Source organism: Peromyscus eremicus, chromosome 5 (assembly GCF_949786415.1).
Source record: "Peromyscus eremicus chromosome 5, PerEre_H2_v1, whole genome shotgun sequence".
In the NCBI taxonomy this organism is placed as follows: Eukaryota; Metazoa; Chordata; class Mammalia; order Rodentia; family Cricetidae; genus Peromyscus; species Peromyscus eremicus.
In genome coordinates this window covers 132,065,121-132,075,407 of record NC_081420.1, presented here as the reverse complement: position 1 = coordinate 132,075,407, position 10,287 = coordinate 132,065,121, and the positions used below count along the sequence as shown (strand labels likewise).

Sequence of the window (10,287 nt, the reverse complement as noted above, 5' to 3'; positions counted from 1 at the left end):
GTTCATGGTTCAATGCAGAAAACTTAAACATTTTAAATGTCATATGCAGCAGATCTCAGAGGGGTTAAAGGACCATAATCTATTAAACACACCTGGGATACACAGGCTTAATTTCTAATTACCTGCTTCAGTCTCAAGCTTGAAATCACATACAGGAAGCTAGATGAAGCCTAAATCTAAAATTAGTTAGTACTCTGTATGACCATTAATACCACAACAGAAAGTTTAAATATATATACACATATATTAATCTTATACATTTTGAGATAATATTTATACCTTAAGAGTTTTAAAGAGTCAAAATAAGTCCAAGAGATTATGAGATTAGTGGCAATAGAATAGTCCCTTAATTTTGGTTTTCTTCTGTCCCATACCAGGTGGCTCTTCTGACATGAGACAGAGATTTTGGATTTTCCTTTAACAAGCATGCTTGGGTTTACAGAAGGAGAGAGCCACACTCCAATTCCAAAGCCAGCTTTAATTTTTAATTGAATTGGGACTACAAAAAAACCATTTATTATTTGCCTTATATGTCTGTAGAGAACAGTAGAAACAAATACTTGGGAATATTCATGAAATTTTATCCTGTTGGAAATGTGCTATACTATTAGGTCAATTTACTCTGTTTCTTGAGACATTTTTTCTGGATGATTCATCCTTTTTCTTCAGATGTCTCATTTGTCCAGTGGTCTTCAGGTTCCTTAGCTGGATGCCTTCATTCTCCTGGAAAGACAAAAACAAAACCCTTCCCCAACCCTAACTTTGGGGAGTTTCCCTTTTTGCCAGGTTATATCTGATCAAATGAAAGGCATTTGTTAGTCTTATAAATTAGTTTAGATTGAACGGCCATGCTGTTTGATGAACTATTGTCTCTTCTAATTAAGAGGTCTCTCCAGGGGCTGGAGAGATGGCTCAGTGGTTAAGAGCACTGACTGCTCTTCCAGAGGTCCTGAGTTCAATTCCCAGCAACCACATGGTGGTTCACAACCATCTGTAATGAGATCTGGTGCCCTCTTCTGGCTTGCAAGGACACATGCAGGCAGAACACTGTATATATAATAAATAAGTCTTAAAAAAAAAAAGAGGTCTCTCCAGTTTGAATCTAATCTTTATTAATTTTGATGGTATCCATAGCTTTTCTTCTCCTGTGGAAACAAAAGCAAAACCTCTTCTCCAATGTAACACATATCCTGGTTTCCATTCTGAAGTCAATAGGCTGATTTAATTCTGTAGTTTTTTCTACTATCCAATGTCTATCTGCAGCTGTTATTCCTTTCTCATTAGCATTTCAAAGTTTAAAGTTAATTAAAACATTGTGTAATATATCTCTGGGGGTCTTTATTATTCCTTTCTGTTTATTAAGCATATCTTTTAAAGTGTGGTTAGACCTTTCTATAACTGCTTGTACTATAGGATTGGGTGGTATACCTGTAATATGCTTTATGTTGTAATGTGTAAAAAAACAACAACAAAAAAAACTGTTCCATTTTACTAGAGACATATGCTGGAGCATTGTCAGTCTTAATTTGTATAGATATTCCCATAATGGCCACAACTTCTAATAAATGTGTAATTACAAAATCAACCTTTTCAGAACTCAAAGCAATTGCCTATTAAAATCTTGAATATGTATCTATGGTATGGTGTACAATCTTTAATTTTCCAATCTCCACAAAATGAAACATATACATTTGCTAAATTTTATTCCTTTTGAGTACTCTTTGGGTTACTTCCTGCAGATAGTTGTGGAAGCCCACTTGGGAGACTGGCTCCCACATTTTATGATAGGGTACTCTCAAGGAGTAAGGCATAAGAAATATTAGATAGAAGGATAGAAGGAAGAGAGACAGATAGAAACACAGGATAGCCTTGGGAGGACCTGGATCACTATCCACTGGCCCCTTATGTCTCTTCTAAAAGGATTTTATAGGAACACCAAGGGGTGGAGCAAAAGACCTCTCCCTAGCACAGCCAAGTGCAGACCCTTTCCAATCACCTGGTAACTTCACACATGGTCAAGCAATCTTCTAATGCAGCCCTGCTGGGTAAAGCAAGCTCAGGTCTCACTAGGAACCTTTGTGGGCCTCCATAGGTAGTGGAGTTTGGTTATACAAAGAACAAGTAGGATACTTCCTCATAATTTCCTTGGCTTTTTGCCAAATGATAGAAAGATCTTTCTTCAAACCTTTGCTATTAATATGGTGTTTCTTATGAAATTTTGAGGCTTCTAGCACATTTCCTACCAATAGCTGATCAATTTCAACATTACTTTGTGCTAAAGGGCCTGGTAGACCTGTATGGGATCTGATATGTGTTATATACAAGGGACAATCTTTATTTTTCATAATTGAATAAATAGCAAAGTTAGTTCTGAGTCATCTGGAATAAGTTCAGTGGTTTCAATATTTAAAACAACTCTTTCTGCATATTGAGAGGCAGTAACCATATTAACAGGTTTTAGAAAATCTAATAATACTGTGAGAATAGCATATAATTCTGACTTTTGAACAGAATCAGAAGGGCTTTGAGCCATCTCACTTAAATTTCCTGATTTATAATCTGCCTTTCCTGGTTTATTTGCATCAGTATATAATGTAGGGGGCTCTAGAAATTGGTGTTCCCCATACAATATGAGGATGAAACCAATTCATTCTTTTTATAAACTGATGTCTTTTGCTTTTGGGATGTTTGTTGTTAGTCTCTCCCAAAAAATTACTGCAAGCTCTTTGCCAGTGTTCCTTTTCTGTTCATAATGAGGCAATTCAGCATTAGTAAAAGGACTACAATTTAAGCTGGGTCTATTCCTGCTAATTGATAAAGTCTTAATTTTCCTTTCATAACCAATTCAGAAACCTTTTCTACATAAGTCTTTAATTTTTTTACTCTTATTATGTGTTAAAACTATCCATTCTAAGATATTATTGTCTCTCTGCATAAGAATTCTTGTGGAAGAATGTGTAGAAGGTAAAATAACTTGAATACAATCAAGCTCTAGATCCAGACAATCCACGTGTGCATCCTGTAATTTCCTTCCTACTAAAGCTAATTTTTTCTCAGTCTCAGCTGATAATTTTCTTGGACTATTTAAGTCCTTATCACCTTGTAAGGTTTGAAATAAATTACTTAGTTCCTGAGTAGTAATCCAATTGTGGGCCATAGTCAATTAACATCATCCAGCAATTTTTGAAAATTATTAAGTTCATAATGATCTCTCCTGATTTATACTTTCTGTGATTGATTGTTTGTAAACATATCTTATATCTTAGGTAATTAATAGAATCTCCTTTTTGTATTTTTTCAGGAGTAATTTGTAACCTCCAAGAAGGCAACATTTTCTTTACCTCTTCAAACATTTTTTCCTAAGGTATCAGTCTGAATCAGCTAGTAAGGTATCATCTATATAATGATCAATTATAGATTGAGGAAACTGTTTATGAATTATTTCCAATGGGTGTTGTACAAAATATTGACACAAGGTCGGGCTGTTTAACATCCCTTGTGGAAGAATTTTCCACTGATGCCTTTTAACTGGCTGGGAGTTATTATAAGTAGGCAATGTGAAGACAAATTTTTCTTTATCCTGTTCTTGTAAAGGTATAGTAAAAAAAGCACTTTTAAATCAATCGCTACAATAGACCATCCTCTAGGTAATAGTGAAGGTAAGGGAATTCCAGGCTTTATAGAGCTCATTGGCTGAATCACCTTTTTTATGGCTCTTAAATCTGTTAACATTCTCCATTTTCCAGGGTTTTTTTTTTTTTTTTGAAAATACAGGCGAATTCCAAGGACTGGTCAATTCAATATGTTGAACATTTAACTGCTCTTATACCAGCTGTTCTAATGCCTGTAAATTTTTTTTGATGTCACAGGCCACTGTTCCACACAGACAGATTTGTCAGTTAATCATTTTAAAGGTAGGGCTGTTGGTACCTTTGAAAGATCAACAGCTGTTGTGCCCTGCTTATATACAACCTGAATGGTCAGTGACTACTCTTTTTTTTTTTTTTAAAGATTTATTTATTTATTATGTATACAGCATATGTGACTGCATGCCAGAAGAGGACACCAGATCTCATTACAGATGGTTGTGAGCCACCACTTGGTTGCTGGGAATTGAACTCAGGACCTCTAGAAGAGCAGTCAATGCTCTTAACCTCTGAGCCATCTCTCCAGCCCCAGTGACTACTCTTGATAATATCTTTTAATGTTTTTCTCAGAAGCATACATTAGTTTATTGTTTGTTTCTGCAACTGGAGGAATGTTAATCTGGGTTTTTCATTGCTGTAACAAATCATGTTTTCATACATTCATTGCTATGTTAGTCATATACGGCTTTAATTTTCCTATCTGTCCTTCTGGCCCTGTACACTTGATACACCTTGTACTTTATTTTATCTTTGATGAAGTTCCAATCCCTAGAAGCAGAATATTTACCTCCTGAAGAGGCCAATCCGGATGCCAAGATTTTGGTGAAATTATTGTTACATCCATGCCTATGTCTAGTAAACCTTCAATTACAATGCCATTTATTTATATTTTTAGCTTTGATTTTTCATCATTTACAGAAGTTTGCCAAAATATTTGTTTAATGGTCTCTTCTGAAAATTTTGTTTTATCTACTGAAGCTGTTCTGTCATCCAGAGAAGTATGGTTTTTCACAACAGGCGTTAAGTCTTTTAATTGCTCTGTGGAGTAGTTTCCCCAGTGGTGACAGGGAATGATGGAACCAAATTTGACATGGAGGGGCCTGTGAGAGGCCCCCTAAGGCATTACTTAATGGCAAAGGGTTTCCTTGCCTGTCCCATGTTGATCTACATTCATTAGTCTAATGCCAGTCTTTGCCACATCTTCTGCATATTCCAGCAGGTTGGGGCCTTCTATTTGGATTATCTTCAGAAAAAAACATTTTTTCTAAGAATGCCATGCCTACAACTCCTTTTCAGATGACTTGGTTTACCAAAACTAAAACATCTAACCTTTTCATTTTTCTTAAAATTTTTAGAAATCACTTCTAGCTAAGTATGATCCAATATCAGCTATATTTCTAATCCATTCATCTATTGGTGCTGATCTTGCCTTTAAAGGCCTAATTGTCCTTTTGCATTCTGAATTAGCATTTTCAAAAACCAAAGATTCAATTAATATTTGTTTAACTTCTAGAGCTGGTATCATTCTATTTACAGCTGAAGTCATTTTTTTTTCCTATTTCAAAATGCTTTATTTTTACTTGGTCCCAAGACTTGGGAGGGGCTCCAGAGTGGTTACAAAGCTGCCTAGAGGTTCAGGTGAAGGTCCTGAGGCTGGCTGGTGCAGAGCAGAGGAGGGAGCCCCTTGGAAGGTGATGCCTCCTAGTCATGCTTGAGAGTGAGCCTTTAGAAGAGGTACTCACCCAGAGATGGTGGGGGGGGGCACACCAGTCTGTGCTGGCTGCGGCTCTGTCACCCTGGGGAGGTTCGTCAGGTGGTTGCCCATCTTCTTGATGAGCTTTACCTCCTCATCCAGGAAGTGGTTTTCCAGGAAGTCACAGAGATGAGGATCTGTGTGAGCAGAGGCTGGGGCATAAAGATCCAAGAGGTTCAGGCTCTTCTCCAGGGCCAAGGCAGCTTCCATGGCCCCCTGGATTCTACCCCATTCATCTTGAGATGGCTTCTGCACATCCTGGAATAGTGCGCGGCCTCCGCGTTCATTCTGCATCTTGAGCAGCTGTTCTGTGCCTCCGCGTTCATTCTGCATCTTGAGCAGCTGCTCTGTGCCCTCGTGCTTCTCCTCAGCCAATTTGTGAAGAAGTGGCCTACACCCTCCAGAACCTAGTCATCCCCATCAAAATAGTAGCCCAAAGAGAGGTAGGTGTAGGAGGCCCACAGTGCAAGTTGACCAGGTGGTTCACTGCAGCCTCCACTTTGGTGGAATAATTCTGACGGACCTGGGAGCTCATGGCTGATATGTAGTATGGAGCTAAGCGCAAAGAGACGTGCTGGCTGGTCCTAGGAGCCAAAGGCTGCAAGGAGATGGTTTTAGAGGCGGCTGGAACCTAATAAAGGGAGTCCCCGGGTCTGCTCTGTCCAAATACTGTTGAAGCAAGACAGAGACACGGGATCTCTAGGCGCTGAAGTCAATTTTTTAAAAACTATTTATTTATCTTTATTTTATGTGCATTAGTGTTTTATCTGCATATACGTCTGTGTGAGGGTGTCAGGTCTTAGAGTTACAGACAGTTGTTAGCTGCCATGTGGGTGCTGGGAATTGAACCAGGGTCCTTGGGGTAGAGCAGTTGGTGCTCTTAACCAATGAGCCATCACTCCAGCCCCCCTTTTTTTCATTTTCATTTTCAAAAACCAAAGATTCAATTAATATTTGTTTACGTTCTAGATCTGATATCTTTCTATTTACAGCTGAAGTCAAGTTTTGTAAAAAAAAAAAGAAAAATCAGTGAAGGCTTCTTTTGGGCCTTGCATAATTTTAGTAAATGACTCAGTCCTCTTTCCTGATTCTTCAGCTCTGTCCCAAATATTCAAAGCTGCTATACGGTATCGAGCCAAAGTGTGATCATCAAATGTAATCTGTCTTTGTAAATCAGTATACTGGCCTTGACTGAGAAACTGTTCTTGGGAAATTTCAATACCTTTAGCCCTATTTCATTGTTCTATGACCCTAGCTTCCTCTTTCCACCATGTTTTCCACTGTAACTGAGGACCAGCTTCCAATATTGCTGTAGTTGAATCTTTCCAGTTTTGTAGAATAATTCTGTTTCAGGTTGCCCATGAATTTAGCATCTACTTCACAAAAGGTGAGCACATACCAAATGAAACTACTGCTTCCTTAAACCTCTTCAAATCTAACATTTCTACAGGGTTCCAGTTAACTTCTGAATAGTCTTGAAGGTGCATATCATCTGCTGGTCATTCTTGAATGGTAAATGGATAAATTAAGTTTTTTAAAAATAACCTTGGGCTGCTCCTCTTCAGTTTCATAATGCAATGGTGCAGTAGATTCTGCTCTAAATTCCTTTGTCCGTGTGTGACTATTTTTCTTAGTTTCATTAGTAGGGCTTTCTAAGGATTCTATCTTATCACTTTATTTTTTTGTATTTGGCATTGATATCAAACCACTTTTTTAAAAAATTTATTTATTTATTATGTATACAGTGTTCTGCTTGCGTATATCCCTTCAGGCCAGAAGAGGGCGCCAGATCTCATTACAGATGGTTGTGAGCCACCATGTGGTTGCTGGGAATTGAACTCAGGACCTCTGGAAGAGTAGCCAGTGTTCTTAACCTCTGAGCCATCTCTCCAGCCCTCAAACCACTTTTTAAAGGATAAAACATGAATTATCAAACTGATAATGATTATAATCTACATTATGTCAATCCCAGCTAAGTTGATTATCCCTTCATTTAATTTTTCCATTTTCAAACCATCCATTGTGGAACCATACAGAGACCTAACTCCCTGCATTATAATTTTATTTATTCCCCATTCTTTTTTTTTTTTTTTTTTTTTAAGACAGGGTCTCATATGGCCTCATACTCCCTATGTGGTTGAGGATGACCTTGAACTCCTGATTTTCCTGCCTCATCTCTCAAATTCTGCCACTGTGCCTGGCTTATAAATGTATATCTTTATTAGAATATATTCCCATGTTAAAAAGCATGTTAAAAAGCAAAAGGTTAGATGGTCAAGTGAGTTTGGCCACACAGTTTCCATAGAATTTAAAGAAGTTCTTTCACTTGTTTTAGATATTTATTGTCTCTGTATATACTTCGAAGTTCTAAGAGGTTTAACAAATCTTAGGTAGTTTTCCAGCCTTTTAAAAATTCTAATATCGAACATTGCTTTATTTCTGTATTCTTTTTTTTTTAAAGATTTATTTATTATGTATACAGCATGTATGACCAGAAGAGGGCACCAGATCTCATTACAGATGGTTGTGAGCCACCATGTGGTTGCTGGGACTTGAACTCAGGACCTCTGGAAGAGCAGTCAGTACTCTTAACCTCTGAGCCATCTCTCCAGCCCCTATTTCTGTATTCTTGTCTTAAAAAGACTTATTTATCTTTATCATTAAATTTATTTATGCATATGTGTGCTCTATTTGCATGTACACCTGCATGAGAGAAGAGGGCATCAGATCCTGGTATAGGATACATGGCTGCTGGGAATTGAACTCAGGTCCTCTGGAAGAGCCACCAGTGTTCTTAATGGCCAAGCCATCTCTCCAGGCCCTGTTTCTGTATTCTTTCTTTCTTTCTTTCTTTCTTTTTTTATTTTAAAGATTTATTTATTTATTATGTACACAGTGTTCTGTCTGCATGTGTCCCTGCAGGCCAGAAGAGGGCACCAGATTTCATTACAGATGGTTGGGAGCCACCATGTGGGTGCTGGGAATTGAACTCAGGACCTCTGGAAGAACAGCCAGTGCTCTTAACCTCTGAGCCATCTCTCCAGCCCTGTTTCTGTATTCTTTAGGAAGCAGTGTTCCATGGAATTCACTCTGGGAAAGACTGGCTAGGTGGTTCCTACATGCCTGCTCTTTGCCATTTTGTTTCTTTGATTTTGCTGCTTAAGGACTCTGAATACTTTCTTCTTCAGTTACTCAAAGTGCTTTATTGTTTTCCTTCCTGTCTGTTTATTTTTTTTTAAATTAAAAAATTTTTAAATTAATTTTTTTTTTTTAAAGACAGGGTCTTATTTTGTACCATAGGCTACCCTGGAACTTACCATCCTTCTGCCCCAGCTTCTAAAGTGCTGGGATCACAGCTCACCATCATTCCTGTCTCAAAGCCCTTGAATAAGTTAGGTCTGTGCACTTGCAGGGAGGAAATGCTTCCTGTGACTCAACTCTCCAATGAATGGATGAGACAACAGGACAAAGCATTGCCTGTGCTCTGACCTGAACAGTTTTACTGAGCTGTCCCAGGGGAGTGGGGATTCTAGGTCCCATTCTTTTGAAGGTCCCCAACAGGCATATACAGTCTGTTTTGTAAGTAATGTCAGGGGATGGCTACTTTGGCAAGGCAACAAGAGCAGGTCAGAAATGGAATCTTCTGCAGAGTTTGGTGATGCACATCTATAATCCTACCACTTGGAAGACTTAAGGCTGGAAGATCATGAACTCCAGGCTAGAAAGACCCTGTCTCAAAAGCAAAGCAAAGCAAAACAAGAGAAACATACAGACTTCCCAGAGACCTGAAATCTGTAAGTCAAGGGGAACATTGAGTTCATTGCCTCTTGTGTGGTTAGCTCTCAGAATGATCTAGTTAAACCCTGATTGGATTTTTGACTGGCAGGCAGAGGTAGACAGGGTCCTACCCAGAGCCTAGCGGATGAGCTACAATCTAAATTCTATAGAAAGAAGCTTAAGCCGGGCAGTGGTGGTGCACGCCTTTAATCCCAGCACTTGGGAGGCAGAGCCAGGTGGATCTCTGTGAGTTTGAGGCCAGCCTGGTCTACAGAGTGAGTTCCAGGACAGGCTCCAAAATGACACAGAGAAACCTTCTCTCGAAAAACAAAAACAAAAACAAAAACAAAAAAAAAGAAAGAAAGAAAAAAGAAAAAAGGAAAAAAAAAAGAAGCCTGACTTTGTGCCTGATGCCCACTAAAAACTTAAGAGCTCAATATATATGTATCTATGTGAGGATATGTGCGTTTTTGAAACAGGGTCTCTAGCTCAGAATTCCTTGTATATCCAAGGATGATCTTGAACTTCTGCTTTTCCTCCCTGTCTCCCAAGTGCAGGTATTCCAGGCATCTGCCATCCTGTCTGGAATATTTATTGCATAAATGAGTACAGTGATCAGCCTCTCATTGCACATCATTCTGACTTTGTTCATAATCACACTCATACTTTCCTTATTTTCCACTCCCTGAAATCTGTTCTGCTGTCCCCTGTCACAGCAACTGACTCGACCACCCATCTGTTTATTCAAACAAGAATCTAAAAACATCCCTGGCTTCTCCCTCTCCTCTCCATGCTCCCGTGTGCAAGCCAACATCACTCTCCCTACCGCCTGACTCCATCTCCCCTTTTTTTTCTGCTACTGTCCTAGCGCTCAAGGACTCGCACCAGAACGTCATTAGGAATGGCTTCCATCTGGTGTCCTCTGAGACGGTCCAGCTTCAGTCCATCTCCCACCTGCTGATAGTGGAACCTTTTCAAACTAGAAGTCTCATCTGAAAATACAGCAAAACAGAAACCCAGCGCTCTGCTCTTTGGCGCCACCTGCGGGACAGAATGGAACAGAGGCAAGCGATGGAAAGTAGGAAAGGAAGTGTGGGCGGGGATGGCCCT

General features: G+C 39.0%; 1 pseudogene; it reads right to left on the bottom strand.

The window, feature by feature from the left end:
* Positions 1 to 5,348: 5,348 nt before the first annotated feature.
* LOC131910798 (ferritin light chain 1-like) lies at positions 5,349 to 5,935 on the bottom strand (annotated as a pseudogene).
* Positions 5,936 to 10,287: the final 4,352 nt, after the last annotated feature.